The sequence below is a fragment of the Zalophus californianus genome, chromosome 5 (genome assembly GCF_009762305.2).
Source record: "Zalophus californianus isolate mZalCal1 chromosome 5, mZalCal1.pri.v2, whole genome shotgun sequence".
Classification (NCBI taxonomy): Eukaryota; Metazoa; Chordata; class Mammalia; order Carnivora; family Otariidae; genus Zalophus; species Zalophus californianus.
Genome location: NC_045599.1, coordinates 142,855,778 through 142,865,173, shown reverse-complemented (window position 1 = coordinate 142,865,173; position 9,396 = coordinate 142,855,778). Strand labels below are relative to the sequence as shown.

The window sequence follows — 9,396 nt, the reverse complement described above, 5'->3', positions numbered from 1 at the left end:
CTGGGCCTGGAGGTGTAGGTGGACCTACCTGGCAGTCAAATTGACAGTTTTGGGAAAAAAGATAAAAATAAAAGTCCTGTTAATCATCTTGTGAAAGTAGCATATAGTCAGCCCAACATTTCTGGGCACTTTGAAGGCCTTGTATACAAGCTGAAGTAATTTTAAATACTGTCGCTAGTGTTGTGAATACCAGTCATTCCATTCCATTCTGTTATAATTTTTATTAATGATTTATAATTTTTAAGAAGAGCTTAATCAACTTACAGGGTCATAAGAAATAATGTCATTGATTTGAATCTATGTTTTGGGGTGGTCTGTTGTGTAGTAATTAGATACCTGATATACCAAGTACATTCATGACTTTTTTTTTTTTTTTTTACAGTAACCAAGTTTCATTATTCTATTCACCTATACTTGGCATGGAATAATTTACTTATTTCCCAAATTCTAATAGGTTCTGAAAGAATAACAGTTTACTACATTAGAGAATGTGCCACAGGCTATAATAGGCAACTTGAAAAGAGAGCTTCCAGATGGCTTTGAGCACTGGCAGTGTTTCTGTAGTGTGTGCTGGAATAAGTCTGTAGCTTCCCGAGGTGATTACTTAGAAGGTAACCATGCTAGAGTCTTCCTTTTGGCATCTTTGTTAAAAATAAATAGAAATAAGAGGAAAATAACAAGCTTTATTCCTTGGTTTCCAGAAACATTTTCCCCCCAAGGACTGCAAAAGCCTTGCAGACGTTATCTTAATTCTGACAGGATTCTTCACAATCAATTTAGGGAGGTGATATTTTTCAGAACCTGTTTCCTGGTCAGATATTTCTGGCTTTGTGCTTAATAATGGAAGGATATGAAGATAAGATCTTATATTCAAATTACCTTTTTTATGTTCTTAGTATAAAAAGTAATAAATTCTAAGAAACAGTTTTTTAAAAAATTTTGTTAGCCATCCGGTATGACTCTTGGTCTCCTCAAGAATGTGGATGAGTCATGGCGGGATGTTGTGATCCACCCTCTCGAGAGTCTGGCGCGGGGGCGGCCTGGCCCTGTCCTCTGTGTGAGGGGCTCGGGGCCAGGGAGCCTCGGTCCCTGTGGACAAAGGCGCCTGCTCTGTGCTGGGCTGAAGCTGGTGGCACTGGAAGTGGTGGGGAGGGTGCAGGCTGATGGCTGTTGGGGAAACACAAGGAGCGGAGCACACAATTCACGGAGGAAAGTGAATTCTAGTTGATTGTGCAGTACAACTGGTAATTTTTTCCTTTTTTGTGATTTCGTTACTGTTACGTTATAGGTACCTCAGAAATCAGTCTGGTGCTTTAAGTGAAAGAACTGCAGTCCTCTTTCTAGGGTCTTGATGGATGCCTTGAATGTTTATAGACCTTGGTGAAAGCACCAGAACCTGCCAATAGCTATAGACTTTAAAAGCTGATTATGCTTTCTATTTCTTGGGAAATGCCTGTTTGGATTCTGTCTCTGGTTTGGAGCCGAGAAAGTCTCAGCTGTGGTTGTGCTACTCCTAGATTTCGTCTTGACCTCACACAATAAAATGCTGGGTTTGAAGGCACCAGCCTGATTTTTTACTGCACTGGGTGGTTTGGAGCCAAGTGCAAAGGAGGGAGGGGACAGGGTTCTGAGTTTCTAGTGTGTGGGGTGCACGAGAGGAAGAGGAGCTGCTTCTCCTCTCTGTTGGAGGGCGCAGAGCAGTGTGACCTCTTTCCCTGTCTTTATGATCGCTGACACCTTAGCCGTAAGCAAAGTCCTGGTACCTCTGGGCTACCTTAGGTAGACGGCCATTGTGTGGTCAGTGTAGGGTGGTGTGTCCTAGGGAAACGTGCTCTCAAGTGCAGTGAAACATGGCTAATGAAGTAGAGATTTGGAGAGATGAATGATTGAGCATCCTTTCAGATGAGATTTGTGGAAGAGGTGGTCTGAAAGAAGACTGTTGTGATGCACCCCGTGCTGCATCAGAATGCCGTTCAGATGTGTGGGGGCAGAGGTCAGCCAACGGGTACAGTTTAGCCTCAGAGTTATTCTTGGGGGCACCGTGTTACAGTAGCGACCCTGACCTGGCAACCTATTGCGCCTCACCCTGCCTCAGTTTCCCCACCCCAAAGTGGGGATGGTCATAGTACCCACTCGGGTTTCTTGTGATGATTAACTCATTTACTATCGTGTAGTGCCTGGAATGGGCCCTGATCCCACATAAGCTCTGTGTACGTCTTACTAATGACATTTGTCAGGGGTATTCTTCAGACTTGTTAGAAGCCTCGGGAATGTGGTGTTGCCCCTCTTTAAAACGTTCACTTCCAAGCTTTTTTCCCCTGCTCTCTGTATTCTTACATGACTTCAGGAGAGACAAAGGGCAGTATTTGTGGTGTGAAGGGAAGTGCCCATGGATTAAGAAGGGCACAGGATTTTGTTGTCCTAAACTACCGGCTATTGCCGGAAGAATCCAAAGAACATCCTTGTGTGAGCTGCAGGGCAGGGAGTGTCTGCTTGGGGGTCTGAGCTCTGAGTAGGTGGGGTGGACTGAATACATCCATCACATGCCTTCTTCACTCTTTCTTTTGTGGATTGGAAATTCTTTGGAAAATAGAACACGTGATCCAGAGAAACAGGAATTAAAAATTCCCCGGCATAATGAAGCTGCTGACGTTTCATTTGGAGGTGCTCACGGCAGTAGACACTAGTTCCTCGGCATTTGAAGTAACCTTACAATGAAGTGTGCCGTTTGTTACAGCTGATTCACAATGAAGATCTATCTTGTATCCGAAGTTCATTGGCCACAGGTGGAAGGACAAGAGCTGCTGGCAAAAAGAGGAATCTTCCAGTGGTAGTTGTGATTAAATTTAATTCATAAAGAACTGCATACCACACTCAGTAACTCATTAATTTTTATTATCTGCCTACTGTATTGTTAAAAACACAGCATGTAGGAATTACTGGTGTTCTAGAACATAACCAGTTTTTCCTTTTAAAATGTACTTTTCAGAAAAAGGAATTCTCTAAAAAATTAAACATGTTTTTCGCTTCATCCAGATCCTTGCTGCAGTCTCGAGTACTTTGCATTCTGTGCGCACACCTTGCGGCCAGGCTCTCCAGATGTTCCTCATCCTTGGAAGTTGAGCTCAGTCAACTGTTTTTCTAACTGTGAGACTCTCCAAGGTCTCTGTAGCCCCTTTTCCCTCCTGTCCTGCTAACCTCTAGGATGTCTCCGGCGGCTGCTTCTATTCGGGAGCCTACGGTTTGGAGTGTAGCATTTTGGAACCACTTTATTATATGTTATTCCTGAGTACCACCAAAAAAGAAGAAAATAAAACTCTCTAAAATATAAGTACCAATCTGCTGTTTTGGTGTATATCCGTTTAGGCTTTTCTGTTTCTATTTATGTTTGTATGTTTGCGTGTAACTACATAGAAGCATATATAATCATATTTAACACATGTTTTAAAGGGGTCATTTTGCAATACAGTTTTATCACCGGTTTTCTCCAGCAAGGAACAAATTATGGAAATAGATCACAAAACTAAATGTAAAACTAAAACTTCTAGAAGGAAGCATAAGAGACCATCTTTATGATTTTGGGTTAATAAAAGATTTCTTAGATAATATACAAAAAGCATGAACAACAAAAGAAAAGTTTGATGAATATTAAATAAAAAAAATTGCCTTTTACAGTATATCGTTAAGAAAATGAAAATCCAAGCCACAGACCAGGACAAAATACACGTAAATCATGTATCACATAAAGGACCTGAGTATAAGAAGAATTTTTACAACTCAAGAAGGTAAACAACCAAATTAAAAAAAAATTAGCACAAGATTTCAGTAGATACTTCAACAAAGGAGATGTATTGGGGGGGCAGCAAATACACAGGCAGATGCTCAATATCATTAATCACTAGGAAAGTGTAAATTTGAACCACAGTGACCACTGCCCACCTACTAGAATGCTGTAATGAAAAAGATGGGTACACCAGGTGAGGTGAGGCTGTGGAGGAACTAGAGGCCTCATAAATTGCTGGTAGGAATATAAAATTGTACAGTCATTTTGGAAAACAGTTGGTAGTTTCTTAAAAAGTTCAATTTTTGCTTACTCTCTGAACCAGCAGTTCCACTCCTAGGTGTCTGCCTCAAGAGAAATAAAAACATACGGTCCTGCACAGGCTCTCATACAGATATCCAGCCACATTACTCCTGGTGGCCAAAAATGAACGTCTGAATGTCCAACAGGATGTGATATATCCTATCCATACAGCAAAACGGAAAAAACTTCTGATACATACCACAAAAAGGATGAACCTCAACAACATTATGCTAAGTCCAGGAAAGCCAAACACAAAATATGACTTATTGTTTGATTCCATTTATATGAAATTTCTAGAAAAGGCAGAACTATAAAGACAGAAAGCAGATCGATCAGTGGTTGCCTTGGCCTACAGGTAGAAGAGAATTGCCTGCAAAGGGGCACAAGGGAGCAGTGGAGTGATGCAAGTACTCCAGAACCAATGATGGTGGTGACTGCACAACTGTCAGTTTACTAAGAATCACTGAACAGGTCACTTAAAATGGGTGAGTATTTTAAAAAATAGTGAAATCAAAATTTATCTAACAAATTGCAGTGTATAGAAACCTCTGCCATTTGTTTCATTTAATTCTAAAAGGTAGATGATGTGCCCACTTTCCAGAAGAGGACATTGAGGACCAATGATGGTAAATGATTTTCAGGTCTCAGAGCCAGTAACTGGCAGACCAGGTGGCCACATCCAGGCGTTCTGACCATATTACCCCATCTGATAAAAATGAGGGAATTTTATGGTATGTAAATTTTACTTCATGAAAATACCTCAGGACACATTTTGAAGAACATATCATGAATATCTTTCTATGCCTGGAACTGTATTTGCCATCATTTCTTAAAATTGGAACATTGAGACATTCATAAAAATAGAATTGGTCGTGACCACCCAGCACTCAGCACTTGGCTTCTGCGACATCACCTGGCCTGTCTTGGTGCTACTCTGTTTCTCACTGTCTGGATTACGTGGAAGCAAGTCCCAGTCATCATCTTTTCTACTGGAAACACTTTAGTAGCCTTATTTGTAAGTAGTCGACTACCGTTCCATTGCTTGTAGAGTAAGGTGTTAAACCGGTTGTTGGTAGATGGTCATCTGAGGTGATTGCTGTGTATTGCTTGGTAAAGGATACCACGGCAGACACCCTGCCGGGTAAATCTCTCTGTTGACTACCATGGCTGTTGTTTGAGGTATCGTACTGGAGAACCCTTTTTATTTTCAGTGCTTTAAGTGTACTCTGACTTAAAAAAAACTAGAACAAGATTCACAATAAAGGTAGCCCTTAGGTAATTTTGCTTGTCTCAGAACATGTGCACAATGAACTAGCCCAGCTGGTTCACTTTCTTTTGTTTGTAGTTGGTTCCTTGGAAACAAAGACATTATTCGTATTCATGCTTCACATCCCCACCCCCCACCCCCCACCCCCGCCTTTTTTGCTCACATTTGTGATTGTCTTATGAGCTAAGCTATATGTTTTATACTGAAGGTCTTTAAAAAAAAAAATACCTGGCAGTATTTTCAAGTTGTTAGTCCTTCAGTTGTCAGGAAATTTGATCAGTCTCCACTCTTAGGTGAGAGGTACCTGGGTGGGAAGGGCATTGCAGTGCCCCCAGCAGACAGGATCCCCAGGGTGCTGCTTTTCCTTTCTTCCCCTCGGCAGAACAGCCTGAGTCGGGGGTGGGGGGGTGGGGTGGGGGGGTGGGGGTGGGGGGTGGGGTGGGGGGGTGGGGGCTGGGGGAGGCATCAAGCTGGTGTAGGAGCCTGGCGGGGCGAGGGAGCAGATGATCACAGGCCAGGACAGGGCACGTGGTGTATGGGCACCCAAGGGAGGTGGAGCTGGTGGACTCTTGAGTTGAGTATTGCAGGAAGGTTACAAGTTAGGTGACAGGGCTGGCTCTGTGTAGAGGGTGGAAGCATGAAACGGCATGGTCATTTCAAGAAACCACATATCCATTCTGAGTATGGTATTTTGTCTAACTTCCTCATTTACATGGGGGAGAAACTGAGTCTAGGGAGGCTGTGGCTTGTCTCAGGCCACATAGGTAATTGTTGAGTGAACTACCAGATGGTGGTATGTATGTCCCCACAGCCCCCCACCCCTTGCCGCGGGGCCTCCTTGTTGGCCCCGTTTGGAGCCGGTTGTTTGGCGGTGTATACTTAGCCTCTGACACTGCTGTCTAGACTCATTTAACTTAGGCACACATTTATCAGAGCCACTGCGTGGTCTCATTTTCCAGACCCGCGGAGACCGTCGAGAGGTCATTTTGCAGTACTTGTTTCTTCTAAATCTCTTCCAAGCACTTTTGGAAACTGTGCTTTCTTGTTTTCTAATTATTTGAGGGAAAAACCATGGAGGAAAAAGGAAATAGTCAAATTTTTATTTCAACACGAGTTACAGATGTTATCACCCTCATTTTTTCATTGATTATAACAATAATTTTAAAGCACCAGCTGATTCTGTTCGGCCTTGTTTGTTGTCCAGTAGTTCCTTATTAAATTAAAATTAAAATTTAAAGTCAACAAAAATGAGGTGGCTATCCACGAATGATCCATACTTGTCTGTCTGTTCTTTGCCCTTGCATTAACCCCCTTCGTTCCTTTACCCCTTTCCTGCCGCTCAATGAGCTCTTTCCTTTCTGGCCACTCTACCCATTCCCACCTGGGAGTCTCTCATGAGCTCCTAGGCCAAAGCTTGGATCTGTTCCCTTGACATTTTGGGAATGGTGGCCACTTGCAGCCATGCCACCAAGGGAATTAGAGCTTTTGAGGATTCCTTGTGACTGGAAAAAAAAAAATTCTCATTAACATAACTTTATGATTTTTTGACTTCATCTTCCCCTGACTTTCCAATGAGAACTAGAGATTGTGGTCAGACCAGTGACTGATAGCTGTAGCAGCTACCCAAATAATATCCTCAAGAGGGGAGGAATCCAAGAGATGGATGTTTACTGTCTCAAAAAGAATCACCATCTCAAAGATTTGCTGCATGTAAGGATTAACAGGTCATACTTAATGGCTTACAAAATACTTGATGTGAGTAATGAGTACTGTAGATCTGTCTGTAAATGTACCTGGCATAAAGCCTATCATCTGAAATGGCTTACTGTTACTAACTGTAAGTGTACCAACAGCATAAGCAGTCATTATTATATTGTAAACTTGACCCTAGTGTGAATCAGCTTCTGGTAGAAGATACTCATCCGCTAATTTAAAATGTGAAACGGGCGCCTGGCTGGCTCAGTCTCTAGAGCACTCGACTCTTGGATCTCGGGTTTGTAAATTCAAGCCCCACGTTGGGTGTAGAGGTTACTTAAAAATAAAAATCTTTTTAAAACAATGGAATATTTTGCCATCTGTGACTGAAGGTTTACAATATCAGAACCAGCATTTTCCACCTGAAGCATATATAGGACTTAACTGTGCAAACCCTGTTACATTCCTTTTTATTATGCAAATTTAAGATCTGCTCTTTAGCAACTGGTAAGAAGTCTTTTTGTCACTTGAGTCTGCTCTTGGCTAGATCAGAGTGTAGATGTGATTTTAAACAGATTTCTTGAATAGATAGGTGTTGAAACAATGTGGAGTTTTTTTTTTTTTTTTTTTTTTTAAGCATTCTGATCAAATCAGTACTATGAGGGCAAATTTTTTCCAGTGGAATAAAAGGTATAAAGAGAAATGTAACAGATGAAAGTAAAATAGTGGTTTAAATGTATTAGTTATGCTCATGTAGAGTGCTCAGAATGGAAAGAATCAGAAATGTTGGGGTGCTTGGATGGCACAGTCCATTAAGTGTCCGACTGTTGGTTTCAGCTCAGGTCGTGATCTCAGGGTCATGAGATCGAGCCCTGCATTGGGCTCTAAGCTCAGCATGGAGTCTGCTCTCTCCCTCTCCCTGCCCCTCCCACTTGTCTGTTCTCTCCCTCTCAGATAAATAAATCTTAAAAGAAAAAAGAATCAGAAATAGTTAACATGGACCAGCTCCATCCCTTCAAAAACGTAGAGGCAGGGTTTGGGGGCCGGGAAGGCTCCTGCCTACCCAGGTGGGCCCAGGGCCCCTGTTGAGTGGGGTGTGGGCTGTGGTTGGTTCCCTCATGAGTCCCAGTGGCGGACCAGCTTCTCCATGCCTGACTGGACTGAATTCTAAGAGGGCGGTAGGACCAGCTGTATCCTTAGATCTCTTTTTTACTTAAAAGGCTCTCAGTCAGTACATTTATTTGTTGGATGCTCGGTATGGGGGGGGGGGCGAGGGAGTGGTGTGTGCAGAGAAGCCTACTTTGCGATTCCTGGAAATAAGATAGAATTATCATGAAACACATGAAGGTGCTTTTGATCTTATTTTCTACTGTCTAAAGGATTTTTAATAATGTCCCAAAAAAGCAGTTTGATATTATCAGTAGAATGTAGAATGAACAGAAATCAGTTTATAGGGGAGGAACGAACTGATTTTTTAGCTAGTACTAAAATTTTAAATATTTGAAACAATCCGTTTTGAATAGCTTGTTTTAAATGTTTTGCTTGCTGCTTTTACTCTTAGTTGCTTGTAATACCACTTTATAAATATAAAAGGTGACATCTGTTCTTAAAATTATTATAAAAAACATTGTTAATTTTGTTTCTTGGTTTGGCTGCCTCCTCCCTTCATCTTGAAAGGAAAGCGACTGCTCTTTGTGAGAGCTTGTGTCACAGTTTAGTTAGAATCTCTGAAGACAGTCATTCAACACTGACTCATAGGAGGCCCTGGCCTGGCGATTTCCTTCCCCATCCAGATGTGCGCGCACACGCTCAGACACACGCATACGCTCAGACACGTGCACGCTCAGACAAGTGCGCACCCTCAGACACGCGCACACGCTCAGACATGCGCGCACCCTCAGACACGCTCAGACACGTGATTGCTCAGACACGCGCACATGCTCAGACACACTCATACACGTGCTCGCTCAGACGCGCGCCATGCTCAGACGCGCACACTCAGACACGCTCACATACTCAGACACGCTCAGACACGTTCTCGCTCAGACGTGCGCACGCTCAGACACGCACATGTGCTGCTGGCCTTGCGTTCCCGTCTCAGGCCTGCAGGGTGTTTTACCAGGCCTGTCCCAAGTTTCAGTGCGAGCCAAATAGCAGGGGGCCAGGGGAAGGGCTGGAGCAGGTTGGTAAGAATTGTTGGCATTATTGAAGAAAAAATATTTTCCTGAATTGCAGAGAGACACAGCAAACGACTCCTGAGCAGGGTGCATTGAGTCTGCTGATAGTAGCCCGGAAGATGGGGTTTGGTTTCTTTTTTAATTATTGTATTTGACTTTGATTTAGGTCAGAT

At 42.7% G+C, this 9,396-nt stretch overlaps 1 long non-coding RNA gene across 1 annotated transcript; it reads left to right on the top strand.

Annotated features, from left to right (window-relative positions):
- The first annotated feature begins 1,145 nt into the window (after window positions 1-1,145).
- Window positions 1,146-3,198, top strand: LOC113929694. Its single transcript, XR_003522290.1, has 3 exons — window positions 1,146-1,244; window positions 2,594-2,830; window positions 3,037-3,198. It is a non-coding gene; the product is annotated as an uncharacterized LOC113929694 (long non-coding RNA).
- Window positions 3,199-9,396: the final 6,198 nt, after the last annotated feature.